At 41.3% G+C, this 16759-nt stretch overlaps 1 protein-coding gene across 5 annotated transcripts in view; it reads left to right on the top strand.

The window, feature by feature from the left end:
• Window positions 1-16759, top strand: part of VPS16 (VPS16 core subunit of CORVET and HOPS complexes) — a 309167-nt gene that overhangs the window by 92601 nt on the left and 199807 nt on the right. The gene's annotated exons all lie outside the window — the stretch shown is intronic.

The raw sequence follows: 16759 nt of genomic DNA, 5'->3' as shown, positions 1-16759 counted from the left end.
ATCTCCAGAGTTATTTTTCCAATATTGTACTGGCTTTTTCCATTGTTGTGCAGCATACTTTCAATGATCAGCCTCTGAAAAAAGGAAACAAGGCAATTATGCTTTAATAACTGACACAAATCAATGAAGTGTAAGAAACTTTAAATGATCATGTTCAGCTTTTTATTCTTCAATGGAGACTTGTGTGGTGAGTGTGCATACAGGCCATGATAGTGGAGTGCATTTTCTTTCAGACAATAGTACCTGCTAATTTCAGGTCTTTTTGAACCTCTCCACAAGTGATTCTTGGCTCTGGGACATCTCCTTTTGATTATTCTTTTCAATTTTCTGTCTGAAATCGTGAAAGAAGGACGTGGTTGAGGTAACCAATGCCTGTAACCAATGCCATTGTTATGTTTACCAATAATTAGGTTGAGAAGGTCTTGAGACGGCTCTTTGTTTCTACCCACCACAAGATGTTTTGTGTGACACATTGGCAATGAGACCTTTTTTTTAGGCTAAGAGTTAGGACTGAAACAGATTATGTTAATTTGGACTGACAATGGGCTGGATTGCTTTTTAGTTGCTTGATACATTTTTCAGCTGTTGATTTGGCTTTCAGTGTGTTTTTTTTCCCTTTCTTCATGTGTTCAATACTTCCCGGTGTCATTTCACATTATTACACATAACTTAATATCTGAGCTTTTTCTTTTGCTTTCTCAGTATGTATGGGTTACATAGGTTGTTACCAACATGATATAAACATTTCATGTCAATAGCACTTTTGGAAATCTATTTAGTGAGAAAAATGCTGAGGTGTATAGCACTTATATCACCCCACTATTATCCCCAGTTACATGAGAAATACATCTCGGTCACTCACTGCTGAGCTGATCTGGATCTGCTAAGACCCAGCAGCTTATGCAGCCGCAGCAGGGTGATCACATAATTGTTAAGATGAGAAACAAACAGGAAGCCTTATGGCTACTGCTTCCTTTTGTACACAGGGCTTATTGAGCACTGTGTATGCTATACTGAGAAGGCAAGGATGGCAATTATGTATTTTTAACTCTAATTCACAGTAAACCCATTTAAGCCATATGATTGAATTAGTACCAAATTCCGTTCTCTCTTGCGCATCCTCATGAAGCCGCAGAGACCCCTACACAGCGGCGTCGAAAGTAGTACTTGCACAAGGAACGTGTGGAAAGCTGAACAAGCGAGAAGTCTTTTGCTGTCTGGGCATGCTGGGAGTTGTAGTTTAGCAACATCTGGAGGGCCACTGTGCAGTGGTCTCCAATCTGTGCCCTTCAGATGTTACAGAACTACAACTCCCAGCATGCCTGGACAGTGTCTGCATGCTGGGAGTTAGTTTTGCAACATCTGAAAGGAGACAGTTTGGTTTGCCCCCCCCCAATGTTAATGTACTGTGAGTGGTGTAGTTTCAAAATGGGGTCACATGTGGGGGGTCCACTGCTCTGGCACCAAGGGGGCTTTGTAAATGCACATGGTCCCCAAATCAATTCCAAACAAATTCTCTCTCCAGAAGCTCAATGGCTCTCAATCTATTCTGAGCATTGTATTTTGTCCGCATAGCACTTTACATCCACATATGGGGTATTTCCATACTCAGAAGAAATGGGGTTAAAAATTTTGGGAGGCTTTTTCTGCAATTACCCCTTGTGAAAATGAAAAATTTGGGGTAACACCAGCATTTTAGTGAAAATGTGTCAAAAACCTTTGGGATGGCTCACTGTACTCCTTGTTACGTTCCTTGAGGCGTGTTGTTTCCAAAATAGTATGCCATGTCAGGCTTTTTTTTTTTTTGCTGTTCTGGCATCGGGGCTTCCTAAATGCGGAAAACCATTTCAGCAAAATTTGCTTTCCAAAAGCCAAATGTGACTCCTATTCTGAGCATTGTAGTGCGCCTGCCGTGCACTTGACGTCCACACATGGGGTATTTCCATACTCAGAAGAGATGGGGTTTCAAATTGTGGGGGCATTTTCTCCTATTACCCCTTGTAAATATGTAAAATTTGGGGGAAAACCAGCATTTTAGTGAGAAAAGAAAATTCATTTACAAATCAAACTTTAATGAAAAGTCATCAAACACCTGTGGGGTGTTAAGGCCCACTAGACCCCTTGTTACTTTCCTTGAGGGGTATTGTTTCTCCAAATAATGTGCCATGTGGGGGGGGGGGGGGGGGGGGTTGTCCTGACACCATAGGGGCTTCCTAAATGTGACTTTCCTCAAAAAAAACATAAAAAAAAAACTCACTCTCCAAAATTCCATTGTCGCTCCCTCCCTTCTGAGCCCTCTAGTGCACCCACAGAGCACTTAAAGGGGTTATCCATCATAAGGTGATTTTAGTACGTACCTGGCAGACAATAATGGACATGCTTAGGAAGGATCTGCGCTTGTCTTGGGGCTAAATGGCTATGTTGTGAGATTACCGTAACACTGTGGCTAGCTGTTTGTGAACTAGTATTTCCTGTTTGACTTATCTTTTTTTGACTACAAATCCCAAAATTCCATCTTCCTTCCTACCACACATCAGCCACCCCACCCATTGAAACATAAATGAGCTGCATCCATTCAAATCAGTGTGGTTTTCAATCAGGGTGCCTCCAGCTGTTGCATTAGTTGGAGATTGATCCCTCCACCCATTGAAGCAGACAGGCTCCCTGTCATCAGGTGTCGGCCACATTGAAAGCTGGGAAAAATCCGAGACAACAGTCATTTTGTATGCTGGTAAAAATAAATAGTGAGGTGAAAATCACAGAAGAATTGTGAGAAAACCGTCACACACAGGTACAGACACTATATATTATGAACTTCACTAACTTTACATCCCCTGTAGCATAGTAAAAAAATTCTTGAATACCCCTTTAACATCCACATATGAGGTATTTCCTTACTCAAGAAAAATTGGGTTACAAATTTTAGGGTGATTTCTCTCCTTTTGCCCCTTGTAAAAATTCAAAAACTGGGTCTACAAGAACGTGAGTGTAAAAATAGAAGATTTTGAATTTTCTCCTTCACTTTGCTGCTATCCCTGTGAAACACCTAAAGGGTTAACACACTTTCTGAATGTCATTTTGAATACTTTAAAGGGGTCATTTAAGGGGTATTTCTAATATGAAGGCCCTTCAAATCCACTTCAAAACTGAACTGGTCCCTGAGAAATTTCGATTAAGAAAATTTTGTGGGAAATTGCTGCTGAACTTTGAAGCCCTCTAATGTCTTCCAAAAGTAAAAACATATCAACTTTATGATGCAAACATAAATTAGACATCTTGTATATGTGAATCAATATATAATTTATTTGGGATGTCCATTTTCCTTATAAACAGAGCGTTTCAAACTAAAATAAAAAATGCTACATTTTCAAATATTGCATCATTTCTTGGTGAAAAATTCCAAAATTTGATGAAAGTATCGACAAAAATTTACCACTAGCATAAAGTAGAATGTCATGGAAAAACATTCTCTGAATCAGAATGAAAAGTAAAAGCATCCCAGAGTTATTAATGCTCTGTACTTATGTACATAGTAAAAGTAAGTTGAAATCATGAAATTCTAAAAAAAAAAAAAAAATTCCATATTTTAACACTAATAGGTTGCATATATTTATACTTACTCTGCAAATAGTTTTATGAAACTTATACTTTTCAGATGTCGACTTTATTTTGGAAGCATTTTTTTATTAACATTTTAACCCCTTAAGGACGCAGCCATTTTACACCTTAGGACCCGGCCATTTTTTGAACATCTGACCACTGTCACTTTAAACATTAATAACTCTGGAATGCTTTTAGTTATCATTCTGATTCCGAGATTGTTTTTTCGTGACATATTCTACTTTAACATAGTGGTAAAATTTTGTGGTAACTTGCATCCTTTCTTGGTGAAAAATCCCAAAATTTGATGAAAAATTTGAAAATTTTGCATTTTTCCAACTTTGAAGCTCTCTGTAAGGAAAATGGATATTCCAAATATTTTTTTTATTTTATTCACATATACAATATGTCTACTTTATGTTTGCTTCATAAAATTTACGTGTTTTTACTTTTGGAAGACACCAGAGGGCTTCAAGGTTCAGCAGCAATTTTCCAATTTTTCACAAAATTTTCAAACTCACAATTTTTCAGGGGCCAGTTCAGCTTTGAATGGGATTTGAAGGGTATTCATATTAGAAATACCCCATAAAAGACCCCATTATAAAAACTGCACCCCCCAAAGTATTCAAAATGACATTCAGTCAGCATTTGAACCCTTTAGGTGTTTCACAGGAATAGCAGCAAAGTGAAGGAGAAAATTCACTATCTTCATTTTTTACACTCTCGTTTTATTGTAGACCCAATTTTTGAATTTTTACAAGGGGTAAAAGGAGAAAATTTATACTTGTATTTGTAGCCCAATTTCTCTCGAGTAAGCACATACCTCATATGTCTATGTAAAGTGTTCGGCAGGCGCAGTAGAGGGCTCAGAAGCGAAGGAGCGACAAGGGGATTTTGGAGAGTACGTTTTTCAGAAATGGTTTTTGGGGGGCATGTTGCGTTTAGGAAGCCCCTATGGTGCCAGAACAGCAAAAAAAAAAAAAAAAAACATGCCATACCATTTTGAAAACTAGACCCCCTTGAGGAACGTAACAAGGAATTAACTGAGCCTTAATACCCCACAGGTGTTTCACGACTTTTGCATATGTAAAAAAAATAAATATATTTTTTCACTAAAATGTGTGTTTCCCCCCAAATTTCACATTTTTGCAAGGGTTAATAGCAGAAAATACCCCCAAAATTTGTAACACCATCTCTTCTGAGTATGGAGGTACCCCATAAGTTGACCTGAAGTGCACTACGGGCGAACTACAATGCTCAGAAGAGGAGTCATATTTGGCTTTTTGAGAGCAAATTTTGCTCGGGGGCATGTCGCATTTAAGAAGCCCCTATGGTGCCAGGACAGAAAAAAAAAAAAACACATGGCATACCATTTTGGAAACTAGACCTCTTGAGGAACGTAACAAGGAATTAAGTGAGCCGTAATACCCCACAGGGGTTTCACGACTTTTGCATGCGTAAAAAATAAAAAAAAAATTCACTAAAATGTGTGTTTCCCCCCCCAAATTTCACATTTATGCAAGGGTTAATAGCAGAAAATACCCCCAAAATTTGTAACCCCATCTCTTCTGAGTATGGAGGTACCCCATAAGTTGACCTGAAGTGCACTACGGGCGAACTACAATGCTCAGAAGAGGAGTCATATTTGGCTTTTTGAGAGCAAATTTTGCTCGGGGGGTATGTCGCATTTAGGAAGCCCCTATGGTGCCAGGACATCAGAATAACCTCCACATGGCATACCATTTTGGAAACTAGACCCCTTGGAACGTAACAAGGGGTACAATGAGCATTTACCCCCACTGGTGTCTGTCAGATCTTTGGAACAGTGGGCTGTACAAAATTTTTAATTTGCACAGCCCATTGTTCCAAAGAGCTGTCAGACACCAGTGGGGTGTAAATTCTCACTGCACCCCTCATTACATTCCGTGAGGGGTGTAGTTTCCAAAATGGGGTCACATGTGTTTTTTTTTTTGCGTTTGTCAAAACCGCTGTAACAATCAGCCACCCCTGTGCAAATCACCTCAAATGTACATGGTGCACTCTCCCTTCTGGGCCTTGTTGTGCGCCCCCAGAGCACTTTGCGCCCACATATGGGGTATCTATGTAGTCGGGAGAAACTGCATTGCAAATTTTGGGGGGGCTTTTTTCCCTTTTACCTCTTGTCAAAATGAACAGTATGGTGCAACACCAGCATGTTAGTGTAAAAATTTTTTTTTTTTTACACTAACATGCTGGTGTAGACCTCAACTTCCCCTTTTCATAAGGGGTGAAAGGAGAAACCCCCCCCCCAAAATTTGGTAGGCAATTTCTCACGATTACGACGATACCCCATATATGGTCCTAAACTGTTGCCTTGAAATACGACAGGGCTCCGTTGTGAGAGTGCCATGCGCATTTGAGGCCTGAATTAAGGATTTGCATAGGGGTGGACATAGGGGTATTCTACGCCAGCGATTCCCAAACAGGGTGCCTCCAGCTGTTGCAAAACTCCCAGCATGCTTCGGCAGTCAACGGCTGTCTGGCAATACTGGGAGTTGTTGTTTTGCAACAGCTGGAGGCTCCATTTTGGAAACAGTGGCGTACCAGACATTTTTCATTTTTATTGGGGAGGGGGGCTGTGTAGGGGTATGTGTATATGTAGTGTTTTTTACTTATTTTATTTTGTGGTAGTGTAGTGTTTTTAGGATACAGTCACACGGGCGGGGGATTACAGCGAGTTTCCTGCGGCGAGTTTGAGCTGACGCGCAAAATTTGCTGCATCGCAAACTTGCAACCTGATACTCACTTTAAGCCCCATGCCCATGTTACTGTACCCTGTACATTCACGGGGGGGGGGGGGGGGGGGGGGGGACCTCCAGCTGTTGCAGAACTACAACTCCCAGCATGCACGGTCTATCAGTGCATGCTGGTAGTTATAGTTTTGCAACAGCTGGAGGCACACGGGTTGGGAAACACTGAGTTAGGAAACAGACAATGTTTCCCAACCAGTGTGCCTCCAGTTGTTGTAAAACCACTACTCCCAGCATGCCCAGGCAGCCAAAGGGCATATTGGGAGTAGTGGTTACGCAACAGCTGGAGGAGAACAGTTTGTGGACCACTGTGTAGTGGTCTCCAAACTGTGGACCTCCAGATGTTGCAAAACTGCAACTCCCAGCATGCCCAGACGCCAAGGGCTGTCTGGGCATGCTGGGAGTTGTAGTTTACAGGGTCCCATTACAGCAATGCATGTCGCTTTACGGCAACGTGCATTGCTGTAAAGGGCCCGACCGCGGCTGAAGAGGAACTCGCCTATCGCCGCCGCCGCTGTCTTCATTGCAGGGATCCGGGTCCTCAGGGACGAGGTAAGTACCGGGGCCGGTCCCCAGCACTCCCCCGTCCCCCGCTGCGTCCTCCTGTCTTCCTCCCGGCTTCTCCGGACATCAAGGGGCAGGGCGGGAGGAAGTAACCGCGCCCCCCCCCTGCGATTGGTCGGTTAACTAACCGACGGATCGCAGGGGATAGGAGGAGGTGGCAGGCTTGCCACCTCGCTCCTATACTTTAGCATGGTTCTGGCTTGCTGTGACAGCCGGGATCATGCAAAATTACCGGGCGGTCAGGTCCCAGAGACCCGATCAGCCCGGTATCGCCGCAGATCGCAGGGGCGATTTCCCTAGCGATTTGCGGCGATCACCGACATGGGGGGCCTACATGGCCCCCCTCGGCGTTTGCCCTGGATGCCTGCTGAAGCATTTCAGCAGGCATCCGCTTCCTATATCTGCCCGGGGCGCAGCAGAGACCGGAGAAACACCAGGACGTGGGTCCTTAAGGGGTAAAATTAATTAAAAGCCTAACCATTTTACTTAAAATTTTCACAATTTTGGAAATTTGAAATGTACATTTTTTTTATTTTTTTTTTTTTATTGTGCTATGCAAGGTTTGCAGAAACTTGGAGGTGTAGAACATAGAAACCCCCCAAATGACCCCATTTAAAAAAACTAGACCCCCTCAAGGTATTCACTAGGGGGTACAGTTAGTATTTTTAACACCATAGATTTTTGGCAGGAATTATTACAAAGTCGGTGGTAAAAATTCGAAATTTGCTTTTTTTCCCAAACTGATAATTTGTGGGACATAAGTTTTGTACATCTGATATTGAAAAAAATGCACTCTATATTTAAATGAACTGCTCGGCCCGTGTTTTGAATACCCCCGCCTAGGCCATATTTGGTTCCTTGGCCGCGTGGTAGCACCCAGAAAGAGAGGGGCGCCATTTGGCTTTCAGGGCATCATTTTAGGCTGAATAGATTATAGGACACACCTGCAAAGGCATTTAGCTTTCAGAATGATACAGAAACCCCCATAAGTGACCCCATTTTGGAAACCACACCCCCTAAGGTATTCATCTAGACCAAAAGGGAGGCTTTTTTTCACAAATGCATTGTCTGAAAAGGAGGAAATGCACCCCCTATTTTATTACCCTGTTCACCCTGTGTTTGTCAATACCACCACTTAGGCCATATTTGGTTGCATGGCCACATGGTGGGACCCAAAAGGAGAGGAGTGCCATTTGGCTTTTAGTATATAATTCTACAAATTATAGGCCGCTTTTCATCTTGCAAAGCATTCTAGTCAGCAATATTTCACCCCCAGAAGTGATTCCATTTTCGAAACTACACCCCCTAAAATATTCACCTAGGGCAAAAAGTGAGTACATTGAGCCCTTATTATGTGGCTAGAATTATTTCAAAATCAGGGGAAAAAAATTGGAATTAGCTTCCCCCCCCCCCCCCCCACAAATGCTTCATTTGTGGGACAGCATTTTGGTACATTACTTCTGAAATGGAGGAAATGTGACCCGTATTTTATCACGCTGTTCATCCCGGGCTGGGCAGTACCCACACTTAGGCCATATTTGGTTTCATGACTGCCTTGTAGGACCCAGGAGAGGAGCCCCTCTGGCTTTCGGGGCATCATTATATGAATTATAGACCCCACTCCATGTCTGCAAAGGATCAGAGCTGGCAGAATGACACCGCACCCCTACAAGTTACTCCATGTGGACTGCAAGATTTTTGTCTCAAAATGAAATATTTATTACCTGGACCAGGGACGCTCTGATTGGTCCTTGGTCAGCTAGCAGTGACGTCTATGACAGTTGAAGTTCCTAATGGATATATCCGTCATTTTGTGGGAATAGGCACCCACCCATGACGAATATATCAATCACTGGGCGTTAAAAAAATAAATCTTGAAATAACTGGTTTATTTTGTCAAAAAAAGGCATGCAAATGTATGCTGCAGTAGTCTCATTTGGAAATGAATGGGGCAGCTACGGTATATGTCGGTATATATGTTATTTTGATGTGATGCTGACGGATACCTCTAACATACTGCTGACGCAGGATGAATGGGGCCTTTGTAAAAACATATATCAAGGGTAGGGTCACACAGAGCTCATCCACCGCGTATTTCACACCGCGGATGCCCCGCCGCCAGTCACAATAGTGAGCCTGCGGCTGCTGGGTAGCACAGTGTGTCTGCTTATGACTGCCGGCAGGAAATCCGCCGCTATGAGTGGACAACACAAAGCTACCCAGCCGCAGCAGGGAGCTCACTATTGTGACTGCTGGTGGGGCATCCGCAGCATGTAATATGCTGCAAATGTGCACCATGTGATACTACACATTTTTCTCATATTTTTTATTATATTAAAATGTATTGTTTTTTACTTACTTAGTATTCTAAAGCATTGTAGTAATATGCTACCTTCCAGTTTTACACTAGCAGGCAGCATATCGGGACGTGCCTCATGCACCTCCTGGGAAGACCTGGGCGTCTTTGTCAGACCCCTGGCTGCCCAGGTAAGCAGCAGCACCCCCAATCGTTGTGGGGTGCTGTTGGAGAGAGACAAAGGGAGCCCCCTCTGGCAAACTCCTTACAGCTCATGGTCGCTTCCGACCGTGACTGTAAGGGTTTATGTGCTGGGACCGACATTTACTTTGGTCCTTGCAGGCCCCTGCCTGTTGGGGATCACACGCAGCACCCCGTGATCGTGTCGCAGGGTGCTGCGGGGGAGACAGAGGGAGCTCCCCCCCACTTCCTACAGCGTTACAAGTTAGTAACGCTGTAGGAAGTGGGGTAGTCCCGTGATCTCGTGGGTACACTGGGCATCACCCACAAGAACCATGGACATGTATACTTGTGCGGGAGTGTGCATCCCCCCTGGAGATGTATACATGTCCATGGTCATTTGGGGTTAAAGTCTGTCTATAGCTATTTAGAATACATTTTTAAAGAAATATGCCTCTGATAAGCAAATCTTTTGACTTGCGTTTCAGATCTGATTCTAGCAAATCAGTCAACAATTTCAATCTGTATTTAAAATCTGTTTTAGATTTGGAAATGCCCAGATACGTTATGTATGACACTCTGAGGTGTCCTAGGACTGTATTAAACCCCATTTTAACCCCTTAAGGACCCAGGGTTTTTCTGTTTTTGCATTTTCGGTTTTTCCTCCTTAACTTAAAAAAATCATAACTCTTTCAATTTTACACCTAAAAATCCATATGATGGCTTATTTTTTGCGCCACCAATTCTACTTTGTAATGACGTCAGTCATTTTACCCAAAAATCTAGGGCGAAACAGAAAAAAAAATCATTGCGAGACAAAATTGAAAAAAAGCCATTTTGTAACTTTTGGGGGCTTCCGTTTCGACACAGTACATTTTTTGGTAAAAATGACACCTTTTCTTTATTCTGTAGGTCCATACGATTAAAATGATACCCTACCTATGTAGGTTTGATTTTGTCATACTTCTGGAAAAAATCATAACTACATGCAGGAAAATGTATAAGTTTAAAATTGTCATCTTCTGACCCCTATAACTTTATTCTTCCACGTATGGGGCGGTATGAGGGCTCATTTTTTGTGTCATGATCTGAAGTTTTTAGTGGTACCATTTTTGCATTGATAGGACTTATTGATCGCTTTTTATTATATTAATTTTTTCATGATATAAAAAGTGACCAAAATGCACTATTTTGGACTTTGGAATTTTTTTGCGCGAATGCCATTTTTATAATTTGGACTTTTCCGCACGCGGCGATACCACATATGTTTATTTTTATTTTTCACAGTTTTTATTTATTAACTGCCTTTGAAAATCACTCCTCTAGGGTTCCCCATACCTCCTGTAATGGACAAGGAATGGCTGATTGACAAGGCTGCAGGAGGGACACAGCTTGCAGCAACACTGCTGTAACACATAGTTTTGCCAATTAGGTGCCACCAGCTTTTGCAAAACTACAACTCCAAGCATACCTGGACAGCTATAGGATGTCTGGGCATGCTGGGAGTTGTAGTTTTGCAATAGCTGTAGGCACACAACTGAAGGCAACACTGCTGTAAAAGAAAAAGTTATCCAAACACTATACGTCCACTATTTCAAAACTACCAGTTCCAGCATTACAGGACTGGCACAGGATGATACACATGAATGAAATAGAAACATACAGAACAGATAAAAAAATGTATGCATAAAAACTACTGTACTTTTTAGCACTAAACCTTTGCACTAATTTAGGAAGATCTCCACTCACCATATTGTCTATGGTGGTGGAGTACATGCAATCTCCAATAATCATAGCTTCTCTCTGTGTAACATGTACAGAATAAAACCAAAGAGGATCTCTTTGAGACCAGTTAGTCAGGGCAGAATGAGGGAGAAAGGAATCATGCACAGTGCAGGCAAGAGAGGGTCCCACCCCCATCGCAAGAGAGATCGAAAAGACAGTGAGCAGCTTTAATTTGCTAATTTTTTTTATTGTGAAATATGGGTGTTGGAGGCATAAAAATTATTTGTGCATGATCAGGATTAGGTACTGAATAACATAAGTTATATTTTTTTTGTGGAATCTGACAGGTACGCTTTAAGTTTGACATCTTAGTAAACTAATACAATAATAAAAAATAACTTGAAATTGGGTATCGTTTTAATTGCATTGAGCTACAGAATAAAGAGATCATATAATTTTTACCTTAAAGTGCACTGCGTAAAAACACCCCCTCCCCCAAAGTAGCAAAATTCAGTTTTCACACACAAATAATACTTTTTTCACTTTCATCGTACATTTTATAGTGAAATGCAAGGTGTCTTAGTAAAGTACAATTAGTCACGCAAAAAACAAGTCCTCAGATGGGCCTGTGAATAGAAATATTAAAAAGATTAAGGCGATGAAGGCAGAGTCCTTAAGAGGTTAGTGCCACTGTTGTTTTAAAGTAAGCGTTTGACATATCGCACAGAAAGTTTAGATCAGTTGGGGTCTCAGTTCCCGCTTTATTTGCTCCAGAAAAAATATACACAAGTCCTGGAGATATGTGATACCGTAACCCATATATCATCATGACGCTAATGCTGGGGTATCAAACATAAATCCAATACAACCTGTAAAAGGCTAACTTTTTATTAACCACTATACACCAGAGAAAATCTAGTTCAATAAAGCCACAGAAAAATCCTATTCATGGAAATAAAAATATCTTTTATTAGTATACATTAAAATAACATCATAATGCGCACAATAAAGCAGATAATGACAGTTGCCAAATGCAACGCAGAGGGTAAACCGTATTTATTAACTCTTAATAGATACTGTTTACCCTCTGCTTTGCATTTTGCAATGGTCATCTGCTTTTTTGTGCACATTATGATGGTGTAATGTATACTAATAAAAGATAATTTTATGATGATTTTTTTCTGTGGCTTTATTGAACTTTATTTTCTCTGTTGTATAATAATTTATTTTCTACATATTGAGGAACTCCACTTCACTCCCCAGGTTGAAACACAGTAAGACTAAGTGCAGCAGATGTACTTCATTATAAGTCTATGAAGCCAGTCTCCTGCTATAAGCTGGAGAGTGAAGTGTGCTGCAGTGTGCTTCACCTATCTATAGCTAAAAATCAAAGGGAGTCTCAGCACTGAGACCTCAAACGATCTAAACTAGAAAAAATATATAGCTTTCAGCAGCAATTTAGGTGGCCAAGCAGCATTGCTGGGCTATAGCACATGATTACTAGTACCCTCTCTGGTGGAGAAGGAGATGGTGCTAATTTTCAAATTTTTTCTGAAAAGCAATTTCAAAGAATACTTTACATGTGGAATATTGTGCAATTTAATACGACTGCCAGACCATGTGATCAATTGGGGCATAAAGTGATCATTAACATGTGTGCTACTTTTTACATTGTGCCGACCAACAATTTCAGAGAAAACTATGTATGTAGAATATTGCGCAATCCAAAAAGGTTGCCAAACCATGTGATCATGAGTCTAGAGACTACTGTACCTTCCACAGCAATATGAACATCTGTAGCTTTATTGGTTTTGAAGAGGCATGTATTTGTATATGGCACTGAATATTGTCCCCGAAAACAAGATGGGTGCCAGATTATATGATCTATGACCTTCATGTTATAAAGATGAATCCCTGAAGGACCAAGCCTATTTTCACCTTAAAGGGGTACTCCGCCCCAAGACATCTTATCCCCTATCCAAAGGATAGGGGATAATATGTCTGATCTCTGGGGTCCAGCCGCAGGGGACCCCCGCAATGTTGCATGCAGCACCCACCTGTAAGCACTGCAGGAAGCGTTGGAGGCTCTATGTTATGCCTCCCGACCACGGGGGATGGAGTATTGTGACGTCACAACTCTGCCCCCGTGTGACGCCCCGCCCCCTCAAAACAATAATCCTATGTGGTACCGGCGCGTGCGTAAATGTTCGAACTATTTAAAATATAAGGTTAGCTAAACCGCACGGTCGATGGCGTACACGTAAAAAAATACCTAAGTTCATAATAGTGAATTTTTGGTCACTTTATATTCCATAAAAATATTAATAAAAAGCGATCAAAAAGTCCCATCAAAACAAAAATGGTACCGATAAAAACGAAAGAAGCAAAAGTAAGCCCTCGTACAGCCCCATACGGGCTCAGAAGATGACAATTTTAAACATACTAATTTTGGTGCATGTAGTTATAATTATAATTTTTTTTTTAAGTAGTAAAATAAATAAAACCTACATAAATTGGGCATCGCTGTAACCGTATGGACCTACGGAATACATGTCCTTTTTACCGAATAGTGCACTGTGTAGAAACGGAAGCCCTAAAAAGTTGCAAAGTGCCGTATTTTTTCTTCATTTGCCACAAAGTTTTTTTTTTTTTCGCCTCAGATTGTTATAAAATAAGTAATGTCATTACAAATTACAATTGGTGACGCAAAAAACAAGCCCTTATATCGGTCTGTAGGTACAAAATTGAACGTGTTATGATTTTTAGAGGATGAGGAGGAAAAAACATGAATGTTTAGAGTCCTTAAGGTGAAAATTGGTACTCCACTGGAAAACTTTTTATTTATTTTTTCTTCAAATCAACTGGTGTCAGAAAGTTAAACAGTTTTGTAAATTACTTCTATTAAAAAATCTTAATCCTTCCAGTACTTATCAGCTGCTGTATGATCCGAAGGAAGTTAGTTTCTTTTTGAATTTCCTTTCTGTCTGACCACAGTGCTCTCTGCTGACACCTCTGTACATTTTAGGAACTGTCCAGAGCAGGAGCAAATCCCCATAGAAAACCTATCCTGCTCTGGAGAGTTCCTGACACAGACAGGTGTCAGCAGAGAGCACAGTGGTCAAACAGAAAAGAAATAAAAAATAAAAAAAAACTTCATGTGGATCATGCAGCAGCTGATAAGTACAGGAAGGATTAAGATTATTTTATAGAAGTAATTTACAAATCTGTTTAACTTTCTGGCACCATTTGATGAAATTATTTTTTTTTTCCTGTGGACTACCCCTTTAAGCACAACATAGCATTATACTATTGTGTCAAATTTCCTAAGTTATCGATTAACAACTTATTACATGCATTTAAATATAGGGGCTTATTGGCTTGCAGCGAATGGCTAGCAGGAGCCATATTGATTATGCAAATAAACCAACTTTAACAACCATGGTGCAGGAGGTAGCCTTGGCATTGTGGGCGAAATTGTGAATTATTCTAACAAACTGTTTCAGAGAAGAATAGGTTTGTAGAATATTATGCAATCCAATATGGCGGACAAACCATGTGGTCAATAAACTTGAAATGAACAAATCTTACTCTGGGCAACATTGTAACCACAAACAGAAATGTATATAACTGTAGCTTTAGTAGTTCAAAAGAAGATTTTTGAATACTATGCAAAAATTGCCACAAAAACCAAGATGGCTGCCAGTTTATGTGACCTATGACCTTAATATTCAAGTTATGCGCAGCTCACAGATCTACTACTATGCAAAGTTAGGAGTTTTGGGATAATAGTTCAGTTATTACATTTACCGTATTTCCATCATGACTAAATAATATGATGATAATAATTAATAATCTGAACAAAAACAATAGGTTTCCTTTACAACTTCTCCACCATAATTATGGTGGAGTAGGTGATCATGAACATGTATGCTAATTTTAACATTGTTTTGGCCAGCAATTTCAGAGTAAACTATGTTTGCAGGATATTGCACAATCCAAGATGGCGGTCCGACCATGAGACCAATTGACTTGTAATGAGCAAATAATAATCTTGATTATGCTGTCACCACATACAACAATTTTTAAATCTGCATTTTTTTTTTTTTTAAACTGTAATTTTTATTGCGTTTTAACGGTTTTGTTCATGCAAGAAAAGTGCTTTAACAGAAGTACAATAAGTACAAAATGCAAGTCATTAACGAGCACAAATATCCAGAGCACCAATAACTATTAAATAATCGCTCTGATAATGCAGTGGTAAGTAACAAGGAGAGAAAAGGAAAATACAACATAAAACAGATTCACGTTAGACAACACAAAGACAAAGGGAGGGGGGAGGAAGATAGGAAAACAAGGGGAACAGAGAATACCTTCAAGGAGGTTTACAGTCAGTAAAGCAATCCCACGGATCCCAGACAGAGAGGAGGAGCGGTACAGTATTATTAAGGGATGCAGTTAACGACTCCAGGGTTCGCATCTCCCGTATACGGGCCATTAAATCACTCTCTGATTGGGGAAGCGTGCGTTTCCAGTACTTAACAATTAGCGTTTTGGCAGGCAGAACAATATGCAAGAACAATTTCAAAGGTCAATTACATAGCTAATTAACCGGGCCACCCCCCCCCCCCCCCAAAATCCCCTTATGAGCGGACAGGACCAAAAGATGTGAAACGTCAGCCCAATGGCCACCCCACAACGCCAGCATTGCGTAGGGGTAGAGGGATCTATTAAGGAGTTCAGGAGTGTGATATCAACCCATAAGCATCTTAAATTGGGTCTCCTTATAAGCTGTACAGATCGAGGCCTTAGAGGCCCTCTCCCAGATCACCTTCCATTGGGGAATAGTGATACAGGTTTTCAAGACCTCCTCCTAGCGAGACATATAGCGATGGTTGGGCGAAGCCCCTCCCACGGGATAGTTGCGAATAAAGTAAATAGCCGAAAGAAGGCCTTTCTCTTGCGGTCCCCAACAGCACAACTGTTCAAAAGTCGTGGGCAAGGAGTCCACTGGGGAGCTCAAGGAAGAGGACATGTAATGGCTAAGTTGGAGGTAGTGAAATCGCTCGGAGGAAGGAAGACCATGACGAGACATCAGCTGGTCAAACGGCAAGAGGGTACGTGAGTGGAAGTGTACTACATCAGCCCAACAGAATAGCCTCCTAGCTCCCCATCCAAGCCTGTCGGGAAACTGGGGTGGTAGAGAAATTACCTCAGAGGCAAAGCCAAGGAGACAAATTTAAACTTGACCGAACAGTAATTCCAAACATTCCGAGAGAAGGCCATCTGGCCTATAAGAGGGCCTAGAGAAGGGGAAGAAAGAGGGAGGGTCCAAAGGAGAGAGTTAGGATGGGGCAAGCCAAAGCTTCCTTAGTTCCATCCATCTGCTGTAGGCTTGATATGAGGACCGCCAAATGGCGCAATTGGCTCACGGGCACGAGCCAAGGCATCCCTCTTCAATCTGCTTCCCAGGGCAATGCAGTGCCCCCTGACTGATTTATGTGCTTCCCCCAAAACGGCCTGCGAGGAGACAGAACCATCATTGGTAGCAAAATAATCAGAGATTCATGCCTCCGGGAGGGCGGAGAGGTAAGCATAGAGTCATTCA

This window comes from Hyla sarda, chromosome 8 (assembly GCF_029499605.1).
Source record: "Hyla sarda isolate aHylSar1 chromosome 8, aHylSar1.hap1, whole genome shotgun sequence".
Lineage (NCBI taxonomy): Eukaryota > Metazoa > Chordata > Amphibia > Anura > Hylidae > Hyla > Hyla sarda.
This window is presented reverse-complemented; position numbering and strand designations above follow the sequence as displayed.